Here is a 19,331-nt window from a genome sequence, read left to right as displayed (position 1 = left end):
GAAAGCAAAGGCCACACATGGAAGCAAAATGAAGCAAAGCAGAGCAAAATTATTTATTCTCTTATTTCCCATTAGCAGGCCGTGTCTGGCTACTTTCCAAAAGCTTCCTGTTACTCTAGAAGACAAATGTCTCTGTAACAGATGCCTCTTCCAGCCTTTCTTCCTTTCTTTTAGCTTTTATTGAGGAACATGGCATCATATGGCATGGAATATCCCTTGGAGTCATTTGTCCTGCCAATGGCCCCTCTCAACTCCTTGCTGATCTGCAACCTACTGGTCTTGTAGAAGGGGTTGGAGAGTCAATCCCAATGCTGTGCAAGAACTGCTCAGCGCTAGTCAAAGCACTGGTGTGTTATTAACATCTTTCTAACTACCAATACAAACAGCGCTGTGAAGGCTGCTATGGTGAACTCCACTTCAGCCATACAAAATACAGAAAGTTTGCATATGTGGTGGTTATTAATTGTTTATAGAGAAGATGAGACTGAGCCTAATATACCAAGATATCAGCTTATGTATCAATCACTTTTACAAGTTCATCTCTCATGTAGACAAATGTAATCTTGCTTCATGTCTGTCCATTGAGTGCTGATAACATATCATTTTGCAATCAGTTAAATTAATCACTTAATTCTTCTCTGTCCAACCATTCACTGGCTCCCTTTCTTTGTACCGTAAAGCAAGCTTTTTCTACAGCTGCCCATCAGCCTACCTACAAATGCATGAGCATTTTTCAATTATTTCTCTTTAAAGGTCTCCTTAAGTTTTTCCTGTCATGTATTGCTATATGAAGTTGCTAATAGTCTAAGTGATTGGTGTGTGCTTTCTCTAGTACAATAATTCATTGTTTAAATTTCCTTTAAGACCATTTTCATTTTCTGTTCATACAACATCAAGCTCAATGGAGTGAGTAGTGGTCTCTGAACAGGACCGTGTGCTCTCCTGTGCTCTCCTGACAGTTTGCTGATAAATGAAAAGCAACATGATTCAAAACTGAAGAGTAGTGGTGAGTTGTTTTTTTGCTCCTGTTCAACTAGCCGTAACTAATCATTAAGAGCTTTAGACAGCTTTTAAATTAATGGATTTATAAATGAAATAAAAGACAGCTTTTGCTATAACAATGAATGTTTACAGATTTGCACTAGAAATTAATAAAGAAAATGAAGTCAGATATAAGTACTATTTAGAGGTTTTTTATTCAATTGAAATCAGAGATAAGGAAAACTTCTTCAATAATAAATCACTTAGTGTGCAATTTGTTCCTCCTTATTTTGGTAGACCCTGGTTCTACTGCCACTCTGGGTTGTTTATACAAACAATATATTATTTCACAGTGTGGTGTATGAACAAGTAAGGAAGGGAAGTTTGAAGTAATTTTTGTTTGGAATATCTGTTTTTGTTAATCAAGTCCTGCAAATTGACTTTTCTGTTAGGATTCAAGGACTGCTACTAACAACTGTATTTTTTCCATTGCTCATGTACTGAGGGAATTTATTAAGTTTATGTATCTTTAAAACTGAAGGAAAATAAATAAAAGAAAAAAAAAATAAAATCAGGAAGCAGCCCATGTTTCTTAAGGCATTGCCTAAGGGTTTTTTCAGCCTGAAGATTGTTTAAAAAAAAACCCAACCAACAAGTCAAAACAATTTTTCAAACATTTTAATCTCAGTATAACATGGCCATTATCAGCCTGAGCAATGCCAAGTGAGAGATTAAGAATGTTTACTAGCATAAGATCTAATTAAAAAGCTATGTGATGAAAGAAATTCAGGAAATAATTTCTTATGAAAAAATTCTCTAAACTAAATCCTATCTGCTGACAGAACTTGGACTAAGAATAAAGATGAGGAGTTATACTTTCTTTCAATACAATGTTCCCGTTGAAGAGAGACTTATAGCAATGTTCCAGTCTGGGGCAGACACATAAAACTTATTCATTTAAATGAAAATATATATAGAAATTTTCACTTATCACCTACCCACCTCCAGCATGGTAGATGGGTACTTGGCTTTTTAAAAACAAGTGATTTTTGAAGAAATACCTTTATATGCAGCTCAGAAACTGTCATGTTTGTTGTTGAAATAATTGAAAAGATAATTAAGGGCTTTTAGAAGATTATCAGCATTTTAATGAGTTGAAAAATTGTCTTTCACTAATACATTAGAATAGTAAGCCTGACTTCTTAAATTTTGCCAACCTAAAAACGTTCCAGTTAAATATTCAGAAGTGAGTTGAGAGGAAGATGGAAGACCAAAGTTCTTCAAGAAAAAATTAATGATTCTCAGGGTATAGGCACAATCTTCCCCTGTGTTTCATTCCTTCTGCAAGTGTACCATTAGGTTGTGTCTCCCCCAGTTTTTGTTTGACATTTGGAAGTGTCTTTCTAGCTCATTGCAAAAATTTTTAGAAAGATAGCAATATCATGGTATCACGTATTGTGTCATGAGTAAGATTGGTAAGTTGTAGTGTGAAAGTTGCCTCAACTACTCGATTCAATTTTTTTGAATATTATCATTTGAATGAACATTTTAACTTTTTCCCGCTCAAGATCTACCTATTCATTTATTTTTCAGACTACTGATTTATCAGCATAAAAGATCCTTGTAATCTGTTTCATGAATGCTCCAGTCTTTTTGATTTTTGTTATTTTCTTCAGCAGCTTTTCTTTTTTACTTTTTTAAGAATGTTTTTCTTTCACTGTAATACTGATCTTTTCTTGTTTCAAGTAGGTGCTCCCAGTGGTTGTGGTCTTTTTTCCGATATGCATTAGTTTTAGTTTTCCTTAAGTTCCATCTTTACAGTCCTAGTAATTGAGACAAAATTAACAGGTTATCTCAATAGTTGCAATATGAAAGGATTTAATTTTCACTTTGTTCAAAGAAGCAAAATTAAAATATTTGTTTGGCTCTCAGTGTTTATATGATGCACTTTTGTTAAATCAGCATTAATATATAGGTTTTAAATAACTTACATAGAATCATAGAATCACTAAAGTTGTAAAAGACCTCTCAGATCATCTAGTCCAATCATTAGCCCAGCACTGCCATGTTCACCACTAGTCCGTGTCCCCAGATGCCACATCCACACACCTTTTGACACTTCCAGGGATGGTGACTCAAACGCTTCCCTGGGCAGCCTGTTCCAAAGCCTGACTACTATTTCTATGAAGAAATATTTCCTGATATCTAATCTAAACCTTCACTGGTGGAACTTGAGGCCATTTCCTCTTGTTCTATCACTTGTTACCTGGCAGAAAAGATTGACCTCTCCCCTTGCTACAACCTCTTTTCAGGTAGTTGTGGAGAGTAATAAGGTCCCGAGTCTCATTTTCTCCAGGCTTAAGAACCTCAGCTCCCTCAGCCACTCCTCATAAGACCTGGGCTCTGGGCACCAATGTGTATTGGTGAAAACACAGCAAATAGATGGGAAAACTCATTTATATTAGTGTTATTAGATGAGGCACATATTAGAATAGTAATTTTAGCTAAAATAGATTGAAAATGAGCCTATCTTTATGTTAATTTTGGAGTAGAACTTGTGATAACAACATAAGGAGGTTTTTTCCTTCTTTTAGATAGGTTTTAGAGGGACAATAGTCAAGTTTCAGACTCTACCAAGATAGTACAGTGATATTGCTCAAATATCACTCAGAGTGGTGAGAATACTATCTTTAACAAATAAATTTGTCAGCTGTTATATATTGATTTTAATGTGTCATTTTAAATGTCACAATATTATTAAATTACTTTAATTAAAGCCTTACGGGAGAACGTATCTACCTTAGGTCTGCATGGCAACATAATTTCAGCCAAAGTACATAAATTAATGTCTTTATTATTTATTCAGTCACTCTCAAAGCACCTATAACTCTTGGAAAATTTAATAGGGAAAAAAAATTGGAGTATAAAAATCCAGTGGTTCTGTATTCTAGAAAGAAACAGAAACATGATAGCGGGAAGAACAAGGCAGATGCCTGTAACATTTTTCAGAACTTCAATTTGTCTTGAAAGAAAAAGAAATAAAATTATTAATAACACAGTCATTTAATACTGGTCAATAAGACTATTTTGGAGCTGGAAATATCAGTTTTGGATATATTTTATTAGTATTCGTTGTGTCTTACTCTGAGTCTTATTTTGAGGCAAACAGATTGTATACACAAGTTCCTTTAATAACTTGGAAGAGAGAAAAAAGCTGATAGGTTTTACACCATCCCAAGAGCTTTATAGCTTAAGGAAGTATATTTAGTGGTTGTCAGAAGTGTCAAAGATTTTTTTATCCTAATGTCTTTGTTTGAAAAATATATTCAATGAAACTATTGCCTGAAGTCCATACTTCATCAGTTAGTATCTACTTCCTAAAACATCTTCTCTCTCAAGGACTAAGAACCACTCACTTGAAAGATTGAATCATTTCACCCACAGAAAACTGCTGTAGACTTTAGAATTTTGCCAACTGACATCTAATCCATATTGCTGTTATTTTCTTTATAAGTGGCTGATAGCTGATACTGAGGTTGAGATGGTAAGAAGTAATAGATCTTTAATGCATTTCAGAATTTACAGATATTTATACTGAATCAGTGTCACAGTGCTTCTTAACTTTCTTCTGCAATAACAGTCAAGTTTTGAAGAGCAAATGTAGTTTGGAAACATGACCAAAGGTAAGAAAGATGGAAAGTGTTAATATCCCATGGTAGAAATAAAACTTTTTTCCCTACTTAAATATTGCCACTTAACATTTTATGATATGTAATAGCCTATGGTGCCCAGGTGGCTTTCTCCCCTGGTATCTTGATTAAATATTTACTTTGTTTAAGAGACAACAGAGGACAGAAAAATCTCAGAAAATGCATTTTTAAACATTCTCTAAAGGTTCATATTAAAAAGGAATTTTAAACAGAGCTCTGTAAAAGGCATTTGATTTGCATAAAAAAATATTTCGTATCATGTTTCTTGAAAATTTAGACAGTTGCACAAGTTTAGTTTTTTAATTATTAATTTACAGATATTTGCTATGTACAAACATAGAGGGGAAAACCCCATCAACCAAACAAAAAAGAAAAAAAAACATATCCTGCTTCAGATATCTTAAATGCCAATTAGCAATTACAAATAAATTACACCAAACATGGTAACATGAGTTCATCATGATCCCATTAGATAAAATCATTCTATTAAGTTTGAATGGGGGCTCTGAGCAACCTGATCTAGTAGAAGACATCCCTGCTTGTTGTAGAGGTATTGAACTACATGACCTTTAAAGGTCCCTTCCAAACCAAAATCTTCTATGATTCTATGATCTGGAATTTATTATTAAAGAAAATTACATGCAAATTTTGGGGAAGGAATTTGTGTGAACAGAAGAGGAATATTACTGCAAAATTACAGTAGGATGTAGATCAATCTACAATAGTTTAGGTTCTTTTTGCTGAATTTTTCCTAAACAGAGATGGTGTTTCAAAATTTAAAGGATTTCAAAGAATGGAAGAAATTAAGTGTCCACCTTTGTTTGGGTGGAAAATACAGACATATGTAACACTTGTCAAAAGATAGACAAGTTGTCTCTAGATAAGCTATAAGAGAAAACCTGTTCTTGCTCTGAAGGATTTGCTCAATAATTGCTATCAAAACACTGGCTTTTTTACTACTGTGACAAAATAATGCAACAGCTGTAACCTGAAGGCATAATTTATTAGAGGTTGTCATGTGACTTGATCTCTTTTCTGAAACTACCAGAAGGCAAGGTTTCCCTTTGCATCAGCTTTGCTTGTCCTGCTGTGATAAATATAGAAGCATGGTAGGAATCACTCTGAAATTAACTGTTTTCTTCACAAGCCAGAGAAGGATGATTTGATAGTAAGATATATTTCCAACATTGTACCACTATCAGTCCTAAGCAAAAATTGTTGGTTTCCAAAGAATATATTAATGGGCCTAAATCTCAGGTGATTAGACATATAACACAATTTTGTTAGCCTTAGTATTTTCTTTTTCTAGCATAAGTTTTCATTCCATTTTAAAATGGTAAGAATTGGTAAAGTACTGTTTGACCAACATATCTATGTGACTGTAGGAGCTACATTTTTAGAATCAGATTTATTACAGATAGTAAAAAAATCTAAACATGATTCAAAGAAGAACATGATATTAAAAAAAACTTTTGTGCATTCTACCCCTGAAAAAAAAATATTAAAAAAAAATCATAATTATGCATTCCGTACAGTAGCTACTATGATTTTTTCTTGTGGTACATGATATTGTTTTAATATTTTCCATCTTTTTACACAGTTAAATTTTGTAAGATTTTTGACGTATTTCGTCTATACTTATTATGTAGGAGTGAGTTATGCACTTATTATATAGGACCACATTATGTAAATAAAATGAAAATCAAACTGTAAAATAACTTTCTGATTTTCGGAAACTGGAAATCTGAAATGTAGCAAACAAAAATGCTAACCCAAATACGGTGGACAATGCTTGGGTGGAAGCAGTTTGTATTCAGTCTCATTCCAGTTGCTGTTCTACAGGAATCTTTAGGTGTTGCTCTATCACTGGTGTGGTTTGGACCCAGAGTGTACGTCTGCAGTGAATCTTATAGTGGTCCCCACTTTACTGGGCTTTTGCTTATACTCTATAGCAGCCTCTCATGAACTCATGAGGGCAGCCTTTTCATGTGAAAGAGACAGAGGATAAAGCTTGGAAACATGCCTCGGATGGTCAATCCACAGGCAGGGATTCCTTCCTTGGGACCAGAATAGATCCCCTTAAATTAGCATAGTAAGGGCCACTAGGTTGTCAGCACAGACGGTTTAGCCCATAAAGGAGCAAAAAATCACTTACTTCATTTCTTAGCTTGTATCACTTGTTTCCTATCAATTAACAAAAACCAGAACAATCCAAAAATATCCTCAAACCAGCCAACCAAAACCAAAAAGAGAGTCAAAGTTCACACTCAAAGAAACATTCCTAGTCAAGCCTGGCTCTGAAGTTAAGGTGAATCGAACCAATAGGCAACTTCCAAGAAGGATAGTTCTTAGCAGTTTGCTTATCCAGCAAAAAAATAGAATTAATAAAATGCAGTTTCTCTGTGAGCAGTTTTTAATGTCCGAAGAGTGGTAAAATTGCTGAGTTTAAGAAAGAAAAAATTAATGTATTTTTGACAAGTTAACATGAATTCTTGCAGTCCAGTTGTATGCTTTGAAATATATTTGCCAACAAGTCACTGTCACTTATTTTTTTTTGCTGTTTTGAAGGTCCTGCTTTTAAAGCATTATTCCTAGTGCAATTTATAGTTGTTCAGGGCCAGTGTACATACGTACAAAATGCTGAGGGAAGAATGTGTCATTTGAAAAAGGCCTAGAATCACAGTTTGTAGAACACCAACAAAGACTTGACTAAAGATAACAAAGCTACCCAGAAAAGAATGCAAGATTCAGGGTGTCTGCCTCCCACTTCTGCTTTTCAATAATACATAGGATCAGGAGGATTTCTTCTGGAATACTTAGAATGTATTAAAATGCACAACTAGATTTCATAGATCTGAATGTGACTATTTCATTATTTTGGCACTCTTTTTTTAATGGACTTTGCAAACTAGTGTTGTGGATAATTTTCATGGAAGAGTTTCCTTAGTTGTGAAGCAACTGATATTCCAGAGTCACAGTTGTCTTCCTGTAGATGTAAACTGAAAAAAAAAAAAAAAAAAAAAAAAGTCTAAAGAGACAAGAAAATAGCAGTAGAAAAAAATCGAAGATGACTTTATAATCCAATAGATGTTGCTGTAGTGCAAAAATGCTTTTTGTCTTTTTTTTTTTTCTGGTAAAGATGCAGACTCTGAAATTGTGATTAGCATGAAGGTGGTTATGGGACTAATCTTGTTTTCTAAAAGTAACAGTGACTATAAAAAAGACAGGTTTTTATTCAAGAAAGAACTAGTTCTAAGAATCACTATGTAGTATGAAGGATGGAACATCCAGATGTTTTTTCTTCTCTATCAGATAGTAAAAAAAAAAAAAAAGAAAACATGATCAAAAATGGGGAGAACTTCAGAGTTGCTACAGACAAACAAGCACAAACAGAATTTGGTAGATGAAACCATCTATACGAAAAATCCATACTGAGTAGTTGATTACTACTGAGATTTAATTAACAGCTCAGTACTGGGAGAAGAACCAATTATACAAGCACAGGGATTTAACTAGAGAGGCTGAATCCTGACCTACATCTTTTGAAAAGGTTCTTGTTTATAGACAGAAAAAGGTTTTTGCTTTTCTTTTTTGTTTTCAAACAGTAGCCAAAATGCTGAAAATGATTCCTGGAAACTTTGGAGATTACTGTTATTTTGGATTGCCATCCAAATTTTAGAGGGGCTCCAAATGTATTTTAACATGTCTTTCACTGGAAAATAAGTTCAAAACCTTAAGAAAACATGTTTCCCCACACACCTTTTTTGACCATGTTATAGCTCTTTCATATTTGAGACATAGCGACACATACTGATTTTCTCTATATAAAGACCCAAGGAAACCAGAAAACATGGAAATTTATCCAGTGTAAAATCATAAATAAATCTTCCTTATTTTTAACACATACCCTTATCATTAAATTTTCCACAAATATGTTTCTTTTCCCTTTGTAATACTAGGTGAAGCTTACTGTTAAAACATGTCATTTTTATTGGACTATAGTATACTATTTGATCAATGAAAACAAGATTACTGGTTGCTTTCTATTTTATATTTTCATCAGTAAAACTTATAAAAAAATCTTAATTTACAGGCTTTCATTAAATTCTGAAATGCACGGGATTTTAAATATATACAAAACTCATTTGTAGCACAACTACCTGCTTAAGCTACTACATTTTTATCCTCAAGTCTCTGCATTGATTGTCTATAGATATGAAACTAAATTAAAGATTTTTCACTAATCATCAAATTCTTTTGTCATAAAGATCAAGTTTGTCTCTCAGACGTGCACTAGAGGTCTCTCAGCTGTTCCCACATACAAGTGGTGAGTTCTCTCAGACAAGACTGAAGCTCTTGAGAATCTGAGATTTCTGCAGTTTTCCATCTGTGAAGTCAGTGTCTGCTATGGGGTACATTGTGTTTTACATTCAGATGATCTGGTTTGGTCTCTTTGTTATCAGCTATTGATCTTCCATTGCTATAACCAGGTACATAGAAAAAACAAGCTGCATTAAAACAGCCATACAAAACTAGCAAAAGAAAAAGGTCCAGAACATTCAGTATCCATGAAATAGTGTTCAAACCCATCTTTTGAATGTGCCAGTGGTCCAATTTTGTATACAGCTTGTGGTAGCCACATTCATGGCTCAATAGAGCTGCTGTTTAAATGGAAAAGAGTCTGAACTGGAATAAAGTGAAGACTCATGTTTTTTTCCTCAATATGTGCTCTAGGGGAAAAAAAACCAAAAAACAGACACGTCTTTTTGTGCATTTTTCTAGTAATCTGATGACTCCAGCCCTATTAGTATGCTCATCTCCTCAGAAAAACTGTTGCTAGTTGCAGTTAATAATTCGAACCCAGATACAGGTAAAAAATCTTGATTAACCGACAGCATATCTGCCTAAACCATGTTTTGGTCTGACTTGTTAACCAGAAACAAAACACTGTTTTTAATATGAATCTCCAAATATCTTAGACTTTATAATGCCTCATTGAAACTCCATTTCTTCTCTTGCCTTTATTCCCACTGAGTCTAGTTTCTTGGCTAGCGTCTTTCTTTCAAAATGTCATCAATTAATGTCCATTTACAGAGTTAAACTTAGTATCATAATCATACAATGCAGTGACACTAGACAAGTAGACATTTCAAATACCTACATCTAGAGAATTCTGATTACGAATAAACCTATATGAATAATATAATCTGGTTACGTATCTGAACTGTAGAAATCCAGAGTAATTTGGGATTAATACAAGTATCAGTTCCTTTCAATATGACGTTCCTTTCAATAAACGTTGTACTTCATTGTGAAATTATTGAATAAAAACTCAATGGTTAATTGGAAAAGCAAACATTTTGAGCTGAAAGATTTTGTTCTGAACATCTAAAGCAATGATATTTGATATTGTTATATTTATCCTGTTTTACTCAGCCAAAATTATTTGTTGAATTCTACATGGATTTCCTGTGATTAATTCTGGCTTAGTTGTTGTTTCACTTTACAAGCATGTCTCATTCACAGCTGTCTTATTTCTAAACCACAAGAAAAGGTGCAAATTTAAAATTGTTGTATGGATGGTATCTCCACAGGTTCTGAAATTCTATTTGGTTGCAAAATCCAGGAAGTTCTTTAGAGCAGACATCAGTTTCCAGGGAAGACAAAATCTGGCAATAAAAATTAGCAGTTTCCTAACAAGCAGATTTTAAAATACTCATAGTAATAAATATAATTTCACAAAATATACACTAACAGAGCACTATTTTGAGATTTATGTGCTTTATTACCTGGAGACCACTGTCTGTCTGTATTTAGAGCTAAAAATGGCTGTTCACCTTGTAAGGGCTTACAAAAGTCCCTATTGCTTTTCTAAGTAAATTATTTTTCTGTAGCCTGAAGCTGCTAACAGTACCTGAAGAATTAATAATAGTGTTGGCACAGGTCAGCTTGTATCCTGCCAATTCTCTCTCACACTGAGCACATGCACTAAGAATACAGTACTTGCAACTCCAGTGGGGTTTATTACATTTGCTGATAGTGAAGATGGCAGAAATCTTAAGTGACTAGCAAAACAAGAGGGCACTATGAAAAGATATAGCTGAAATACAACAACAAAAGAAATGGAAATTTTCTGGGCTCCTCTAAAAAGCCCTTGGAAGCTTTGGGGTTATCAGGTACTCTGTCAGTGCTCCATAGAGGGAGTTTCACTTCTTGCGAGAACCTGGCAAAATTAGCTGAATTTACCTATTTTAGATAGGAGCTTGAAAAATTAAAATAACAAAATCTGATATTAATTCACAGATGTCACTTGCCTAGCTTCTGGTTTATCAGTGTATTGAGTTTTCATCTTTCTAGTAGGTTTGAAAAGTTAAGCGATGTTCCAGTACACTTAATGGGGGAGGAAGGCTGTGTTTTCTTTAGGTTTACCTGTAAGGGTTCATAAAGCTGCTCTGAAGACTGGATTTAGATGTTTTAGGAAAGTTTGATTAATAGGGATGAGCACTTTTTAATTATGATTGGTTTTACTTATCTGTCCTGTTATGAAAATGAGGCAGGGACCCATTTTAGAAGTCACTAAGCCAACATATAATAAAATGCTCATCCCCATGCTGTACCTCTCACAACCCAAATAATAACCTGACATTTCAACAATGCTAACATAAAGAATATAAGTGAAATTTTATTCTTATTACATAAAAGGTAAGAAATTTGTATTATTATGAATACAATTTGCATCAGAAATTAATATATTTTAAATTATAATTTTAATAAAGTGATATAATTCTGAAGTGATGAATATCGTGTTATAGCAAGATTTTGCATTTATTAATTTAAGAAGTAAATTTTTGCAAACATTATTTTTAGAGAATATAAGAGAAACTTCAACAGAATCATTCATTTACTTTCCATACAAAAATGTGTTAAAAATTCTCCTTTTGATGAGATCTTATTTAAGCTTGGAACTGTATTTTTGCATTCATTAGTTAAATTACAGTACTGCTAATCATTCTGAAGATCACATTAAATCTCATACACATACCAAAAAGAGTGTGATCACTACCTTAATTCTGTCCTATCCAAATCAAAATAATTAATTTTATTTGGCAAAAGCTATTCTGACTCTATTTATACATGTCATCCTAACCTTACTCATACTACCAGAATATCTGTAGACAGTACAATCTTCTAAGAAAGATTAGCTGAAATGAAGTAGAATACATGAAAGCAGTGCTTACTATACTGATGCATTCTATCAGCAGGTGGTGCTGTACCTTAAATTAAGGCAAACTGCAGCTCCCTCCTACATCTGCGTGTATATAAAAATATCGTTCAAGCTTCATCTACCTTCATTGGTATGAGAGCAAATAAAGCTTGAAGCATGTTTGAAGTGTATATTAATTTTATTTTTTTTTAGATCTGTAGATATTCACATAAGTATGCATTTATATATGTGGTCTATGCTATTTCTAGTTTAAAAGTTCTTGTGAGAGTTGCCCTTTTTTTGAGGCTTTACAGTGCTACAAGTCAGGTAGTTAGTATTACAGTTAGAATTAATCTTCTCAAACATGACACTCTTCTTACAGAGGAGAAACCTTCTGGTGGTTTTTGTAATGTTTTGAAGCCTGAGGTGGATAAGGCATATGGAGCTACTTACAGTGGAACAACTCACATCTATGACAGTATTTTCTTTGGTCATCACTCTCGCTGTTTTTAAGTGCCTTGAATGCATTATTTTTTTCCTTTTTTGTTTTGTTTTATTTTTTATGCTAGATCTATTGAAGGGACAGCAAGGCACAGCCATGCTATGCAGTTTCCCTGGGAAGATTTTGGGCTTCCCTCCTCAAAGTTCAACTCATGCTCCAACTGTATGGTTTAATAAAGGAATAGCTCTTCTCAGGCTGCTCCCTCATACGGGTATCTCTGGAGATGTTGGCAAGAACTCTGTATGTAGAACTGAAGCTGAATTTTAATGTCTCTGACAGGAGTAGTCCAGGTAAATGGTAAATTACAACAAATTAACACTTTCCTAGAGGATCTTCACAGAATTACAGCTTATTCTGAGTTGGAAGGGACCCACTAGGATCACCAAGTCCAGCTCTTAAGTAAATGGCCCATATAGGGATTGAACCCACAACCTTGGTGTTATTAGCACTGTGCTCTAACTAACTGTGCTAGTCTCAGGGTTCTTTTGAAGTTATCCCAGTGAACAGTGAATCATATGAACCATAAAAAAATTCATTTCACCTGTCTAAAGGAAGGGCTAACAGTCATGCAAATCAAATGCACAGAATGTAATAAAGCTCTTGAGATTTCTCCCTCCACAGTACTTTCTCTGATGAAATTTCCTTTCTGTATACATATAACTCCTCTGTCAAACAAGAGGTTCAAATATAATATAACATATGGGAAAAAATTTCAAAATGAAAATATGAAAAATTTTAATATGAAAAAGTTCACATGTGGAAAGTCTCTTTATGAGATTTAATAGGCAACTTCTGTGATCTATTGGGTTAAAACTTTGAGTAACTAAATCTATGTACTTCCTGGTTGATGAGTCAGAAAATGGACTTGCTAATTCAAATCCAATTCAAATTCAAAAGTATCACTTCTGCATTGACTGAAGACTCCTTTTCTATTTCATGAGGAAAAAAAAGATGTTAGTCTTAGATCCTAATGTTACCTGAAACAATTACCAAAGTAACCTGCTGAATATCTATTTAAATACTTGCCTGCTAAAGCTAGATGAAAGCCACAGTATATGTTATATTAAATTTACAGTCAAATGGATGTAAGGAAGGACATTATTGACAACCTGATTATCACTGGAAGCTGGATGTGTGATACATTTATTCTGGAAATTTAAAGAGTTTTCAGTTCTGTTGATGGAGAAACAAAGAATGATGATTTTTTTAATATAAGCAGTCGTTACATATAGGGTTTAAACTGCATAATTTATTATTATTGTTTTATAGTTCAAACAAAATAAATATATGTTAATAAGAGACTGATCAATTTGCATTTCAACAGAAATGAAGAAAATAAATGAGATTTCTCAACACTTCTGTAACCAATATTTCAGTTATAAAACCTGTTTTGATTATATAACTGTTTTCTGGACTCCTGCTAATGTTAGGTATTTTTTTCCCTTAGGTAGTGCTACAAATTAGGGGAAACCAAAATAAAATCTTTTTTTTTTTTTTTTGCCTTGCTGCTCATATCTGAGATTTAATTTGACATTTTTATGTGAGTAGATTAAGACCCTAGTGTTTCTCATCCTGTGCCTATATGCTTGGTACTAACAGATGAGCATGGTTTAGAATCTCATAAAGTATTTTATTTTTTTTACAAGGTTTCTCCTAATCATACATAGATTTACATGTATTTAAATTGTCATTTAAAAAAAGTACTGGATAAAAAAAGTACTGTCTTTTTTTTTTTTTTTAACAGTGGCTGTTATCTGAATATGCATCATAATAATAGTTCAAAAAGAGTGTTACTACAGAAATATGTGTCCTAGAAGGAAATATCCTGGTTTTGCTGGAGTTAAATTCATAAATTCTACAAAAGCCTAATTTAAAAAAACCTAAAACAACAAACAAACATGAAAGCATTATTTTGTCTCCTTTTAATAATCTTTTTTTCATCACATGTTAGACCTTGTTTAAAGTTAAACGTTTACCTAACTCCTTTAGTGTTGGTGAAATTCTATTAAAATTTCAGAAAATATTTGGAATATTGTCATGCTTGCAATAAATGTCATTGAAGTTCATTGCAGTTCTTTTGGAACAAAGTTTTTACCGCCTTTAACAGGGAAATCCAGAAACAGCTTGTACAACTTTAAAAGTATGCCTGTCTAGACAGCAGATGAATGGAGAAGACATTCTTCCTGCATTGGCCTTGAGCAAACTCTATACAAAATTACAAGTACTTATATAATCTAACACTGCAGTGACCAGACAGGAGAGCATAAAATTCTCACTCTAGAATATATTTTATATAATCATGATTTGTTTATGTATTATAAATGAATGTATATTTAAACTGTTAGATATTCTGCAATAATATAACTTATGGTTCATGGAATGCCAATGATAAAAATATATACATAGAAAGAAATATCTTTACAGAAGAAATAACAATAATATCCTTCCATTTCTCATTGTGTGCCATTCTTGGCAGAAAAAATAAGCTCCAGAATAGAGCCATTAATCTGATCTTTGGTACACTCAGCAACATTTGTGGTTGTCCTGCAGGTTGACAAGAACTATGACCTGGCTCTTTCCTGATATACTCCTTGCACTTGCTTCTCCAGTGTAGACCAAAAGGCTCAGTTCTTTTATAGGGAATCTCCCTCTTCCTCCAGGGAATTTCTGGCATCCTTAAAAGACTATGAAACATGGTGAGCAAAGAGACAGGGAAACCCCCAACACTCAGTTCTGTCCAACAATCACCAAGAAACATAGCAGAGCTGGCTAATGGCTTTCACTTCCTAAGGCAAAGGAGCTCTCACTCAAATATTTCCTCCCCTTCCCCTTCACTAATGCAGTGGCAAATATTTACTCTGTTACATATTCACACTTACAGCCAAAATATGGCATGAACTGAACTTAGGGCATATATCTGCACATTTAATTCATATGTAGTATAGCTTAACCCATAGTAAAAGAGTTCAGATAAATCATGTTACTTCACATTTATTGCAATCTAAGAATGATGTCTTAAACCCCTAATGTTTTTTTTATTTTTCTAATATTGGTAAGCCTTATAAGTTTTATAAGTAGATTTTAAAAGCAGCAACCCTCCCTCCCTTGTCCCTTGTCCCTTTCCCTTTCCCTCTAGCACCCTTAATTTACACATTCCTTAACCCTCTTACCTCATTCTATGCTGCCTATATCACTCCTACCCCCGAATCCAGTAGAAATGTTTAGTCTTTTGTCAAGGCAAGGCCTAGATTGTTGGCAGAACAGCATATCAGGGCCTAAACCACAGAACACGGTCAAGAACTGGGTGACTATGTACCCTTTGTGCTGTGATGAAGATGAAGATGGGATGAACAGAGGATCCCAAAAAAACCCCAGACCCCTTTTTCAGGGGGTGGACCCAGGGCGGTCCAGAGTAAAGGCCACAGGGTGGACACATCTGGGATTGGATGGATGGTGTTATAAAATGTAACATCTCAGGCATGACCTGCGCGCGTCTTGTAACATCTTTGCCTTGGTATAATAAACCCTTTCTTATCTCACCCCTAATTAACTGCTCCGGGAGATTTTTTCAGCACCTAACTCCCACGGCAACAGTACATACAGTGTATGTGAAAGGTAGCTCAGCAGAGGCTTGGTAAACCACAGTAACTTGATTCATTATCAATTCCCTGGGAAGCTAGGCCACAAATCGTATAAAGCTGCATAGGTTAAATTCTCAAGAGGTTTTCACGGATTTGTGGCATAATGTACGTAATATATGACTGTCAAAATGTTGACATTTGCGAGTTTTAGATGAACTCTGTTCACAACAGCTTCAAAAGAGAAATTCTACTCAAGATTTATTATTATGAATGATAAAAAATATATGGCATGTATTGGAAGCATCAGAGTATGGGGTCAAACCTCAGAAATCAGACAAGGAAGGTGTAAGCAACAGTCTCTAAGTGTTGGCATGGACTTGATAGAAACCTCAGAGGAAAGGAGTGAAAAATAACACTTTGAACAGCTGTTTTCACTGTGTGCCAGTGCAAGCTCAATGGGAAGTAAAAACTGGACAGAGTGGATGGATCTTGTGCAGCTAGTGCTGAACCTGGAAAGGTTTCCTTAACTCAGCACACACACAGACTCTGCTGCCATGCCAAGAAGTACTGCACATATGAGCTGTGAGGATAAGCAAGTAAGAATGATCATAAGGAGCTCAGAGAAGCAGTGATCTCACTGAGCCATCTCTGCCAGTCAGCTCTAACTCTCTGGAGGATCAAAGACTGAAGAGTGACATGCCTTAATTGGAGGAAGTTTAATACAGAGCACACATGCACTCAACCTCGCTAAGTCAGCCTCTCATTCTGAAGACAATGGCAGAAAGCACAGTGTACTGCATATTTTACTGATGCGCGTTCTCACATTCATTGCCCGCTTGCTTAGTTAATATCAGTAGTAAAATATGTGGAAACTGTTTGTGACCTGAAAAATTATATAGGGAGCAGCATGCTGGGATGAGCTTGGTGGAGCTGCTACCTTCCAGATTGTATCAGGAAGATCAGGAAACCATGACTGGTTTCTTAAATCATGCCAGCAGTGATTTAAGCCACTGATTGCCAACATTTTCTTTAACCCATTCTCAATTGAAAGAACCTAACCTTTCCACACTCACCATGTCAGACACTGTATTTCTGCTCTGTCCTCAGGAACTTTTTCACACCTCACTGGAAACCAGAAGAGTAAGCAAAACTTGGTCAGAGAACCACTACTTCCTGAAGTTTCCATTTGTGTTTTGTATGTTTGTTAAATTCATTAAGTCATTCAGGACAGTCACCTAAAATTTACTCTAGGGAGTCATACTGGCCAAACGTAAAGTTTGATTGCTATCTTTATTAGTAAAATAAATAAAACTTCAGATAAATTAATGGTTGTAGCCTTGACAGGATAGTCACAAAATGAGGAAGTATTAAGATATAACTTTAGGGAACAGTAAAAGAAAAACCATTGTTCTTGTTTCCTTTCCAAATCAGAAAATATTCATGTTTATTACTTTTCTGTGTATAATATATGGAACCTGGCATTAGATTCATTTTAATATACTTGATTAATTTATCATTGTAATTTGAATCCTTATCAAAAAATCATTAAATAATTTTTTATCTACCTTAATAAATATGATTTCCTTTTTCTAAGGGAGTAAATCTACATGCCATTTTTCTCTCAAGTCATTAATGAGTTTCAGACACCTTAAAAACAATTGGATTTTCTTCTACCAGACACCTTCTTCTCTTGATAGTTTTAATAAATCTCCTAATTTTATTTTTTTCCATTGGCAAGAAAGAGGTGAATAGGAGCTCTCAGTCTCAACCTTCTCCACAAGATTTCTGTATTCCCAGCTTCCCCAGAACAGGCAGCGACAAGCTGGCAGTCAGCCTGGAGGAAGAAGAGGAGGGCTGACAGTCAGGGCACTCAGGCTCCAACAACTTGCCAGAGAAGTGCATGCCAATTTTACTTTCCCCTGCAGTGAGGAAATTAGTTGGATAAAAGCCTTTCAGGCAGGCAACAGACAAACTACTTTTTTTCCATTTGTACCCCTAGTATGGGGTTTTTTTAGAAATCTTCCTCTCTGTCTTCCTTCTCCTCTCACTAATTTTAAAAAAATTATCTGTATCCCAATTTGCACCATCAAAAAGCATGGAAGGTGAAACAGATGGAGGCAGGTAGTGTTGGAGAGAAGATGGAAGGCAGAATAGTTTTGTATGGTTAATTGGGTGTTTAATAGCTCCTATCCCTTTATAGTATTACACAGTAGCTGGAAGATTCCTGTTGAAGTTGAGATTGTTGAAGGAAGTGTAGCACAGGATTTCAGGAGTCCTGGGGACTTACAGAAAAAAAGTGCTGAGTAATAAAAATAAAGATTGTTTAGAACAGCCATATTGTATAACATTTGGGAACCTGATTATTTGCTGAAATAAGTCAATTAATGGATTCAGTTAAACTTTTATTTGTAGGACATGAATATAGTAAATGCAAATAGCATCTTTTAGGATAAACAAATATGTTGTAGGAAAGAGAAAGGCATTCAGAAACTGTGTGTCTACATAGTAAGGAGGAAGGCACTGCATTTTATCTTCTGTAATTGCTAGTTACAGAGCTTGTTGAATTTATAGACCACAATGTGCTACTGTGGTTTCTCCCAAAGCAAGACCCTGAAGAGGTTTTAAATAAATGTTTACAGTTCATCATAAACTTGAAACATGTATTGCAGTGGCATATACTTAGTTTGTCACAGTGAGATATTTTAAGTTCATGTTCCTTGAAAAACAGAGCAAGGACTCTGAGCTATTTCAGTGGAAGTATGCAAAATTTTGTGTCCTCCCATGCTTCTTCATGTGAATGATGACCAGGAGATTTCTATAACTTCCATTATTGACTATAAAAGGTGATTCTAGATAACAAGATTGCAAAAATTTCAAAAAACCAGCATTGATTTCTTTCCAGGATATTAATGTTACTCTTGTATTTCATTTAAACCACACCTGCCTCTCTTGGAATCGTGTTTCTGGGAAATTTTCAGGTTTTCAGGTAGGTTATTTTCTGGGAAAATGTGTTGCTGGTTTTTAATTTACTTTTAGGCCCTGAAGTGTCATATGATCTATTGAAAATATAACTAAAATTTATCCTGAGTTTTCATTTAGGTTTGTTGTGGTTTATTTCATTTTAAGAAAGAAATTGGCAGAACTCCAGAGCCATGCTTTTTTGTCATCACTTTTAAGACAGTCTTGAGATTTTGGAAGGAAAGCTGATACTGAATTCTGGCAACCGCTAATGCTATGATAACAAATATTTGACTACGCTAGCAAAGAAAAAAATTCAAGCATTTTGGCACATTATTTTGACTGATTGTGGATGAGAGAATTTCAAATTCGATTTTTGATTTTTTGCAGATGTT

General features: G+C 34.4%; 1 protein-coding gene across 1 annotated transcript in view; it reads left to right on the top strand.

The window, feature by feature from the left end:
* The first annotated feature begins 925 nt into the window (after positions 1-925).
* Positions 926-19,331, top strand: part of CDH12 (cadherin 12) — a 576,725-nt gene continuing 558,319 nt past the window's right edge. The window contains exon 1 of the mRNA XM_064662078.1: positions 926-1,006. The gene's annotated coding sequence lies outside the window, so the exon portion shown is untranslated. The remainder of the gene's footprint in view (positions 1,007-19,331) is intronic.

Source organism: Pseudopipra pipra, chromosome 1 (genome assembly GCF_036250125.1).
Source record: "Pseudopipra pipra isolate bDixPip1 chromosome 1, bDixPip1.hap1, whole genome shotgun sequence".
NCBI lineage: Eukaryota > Metazoa > Chordata > Aves > Passeriformes > Pipridae > Pseudopipra > Pseudopipra pipra.
This window is presented reverse-complemented; position numbering and strand designations above follow the sequence as displayed.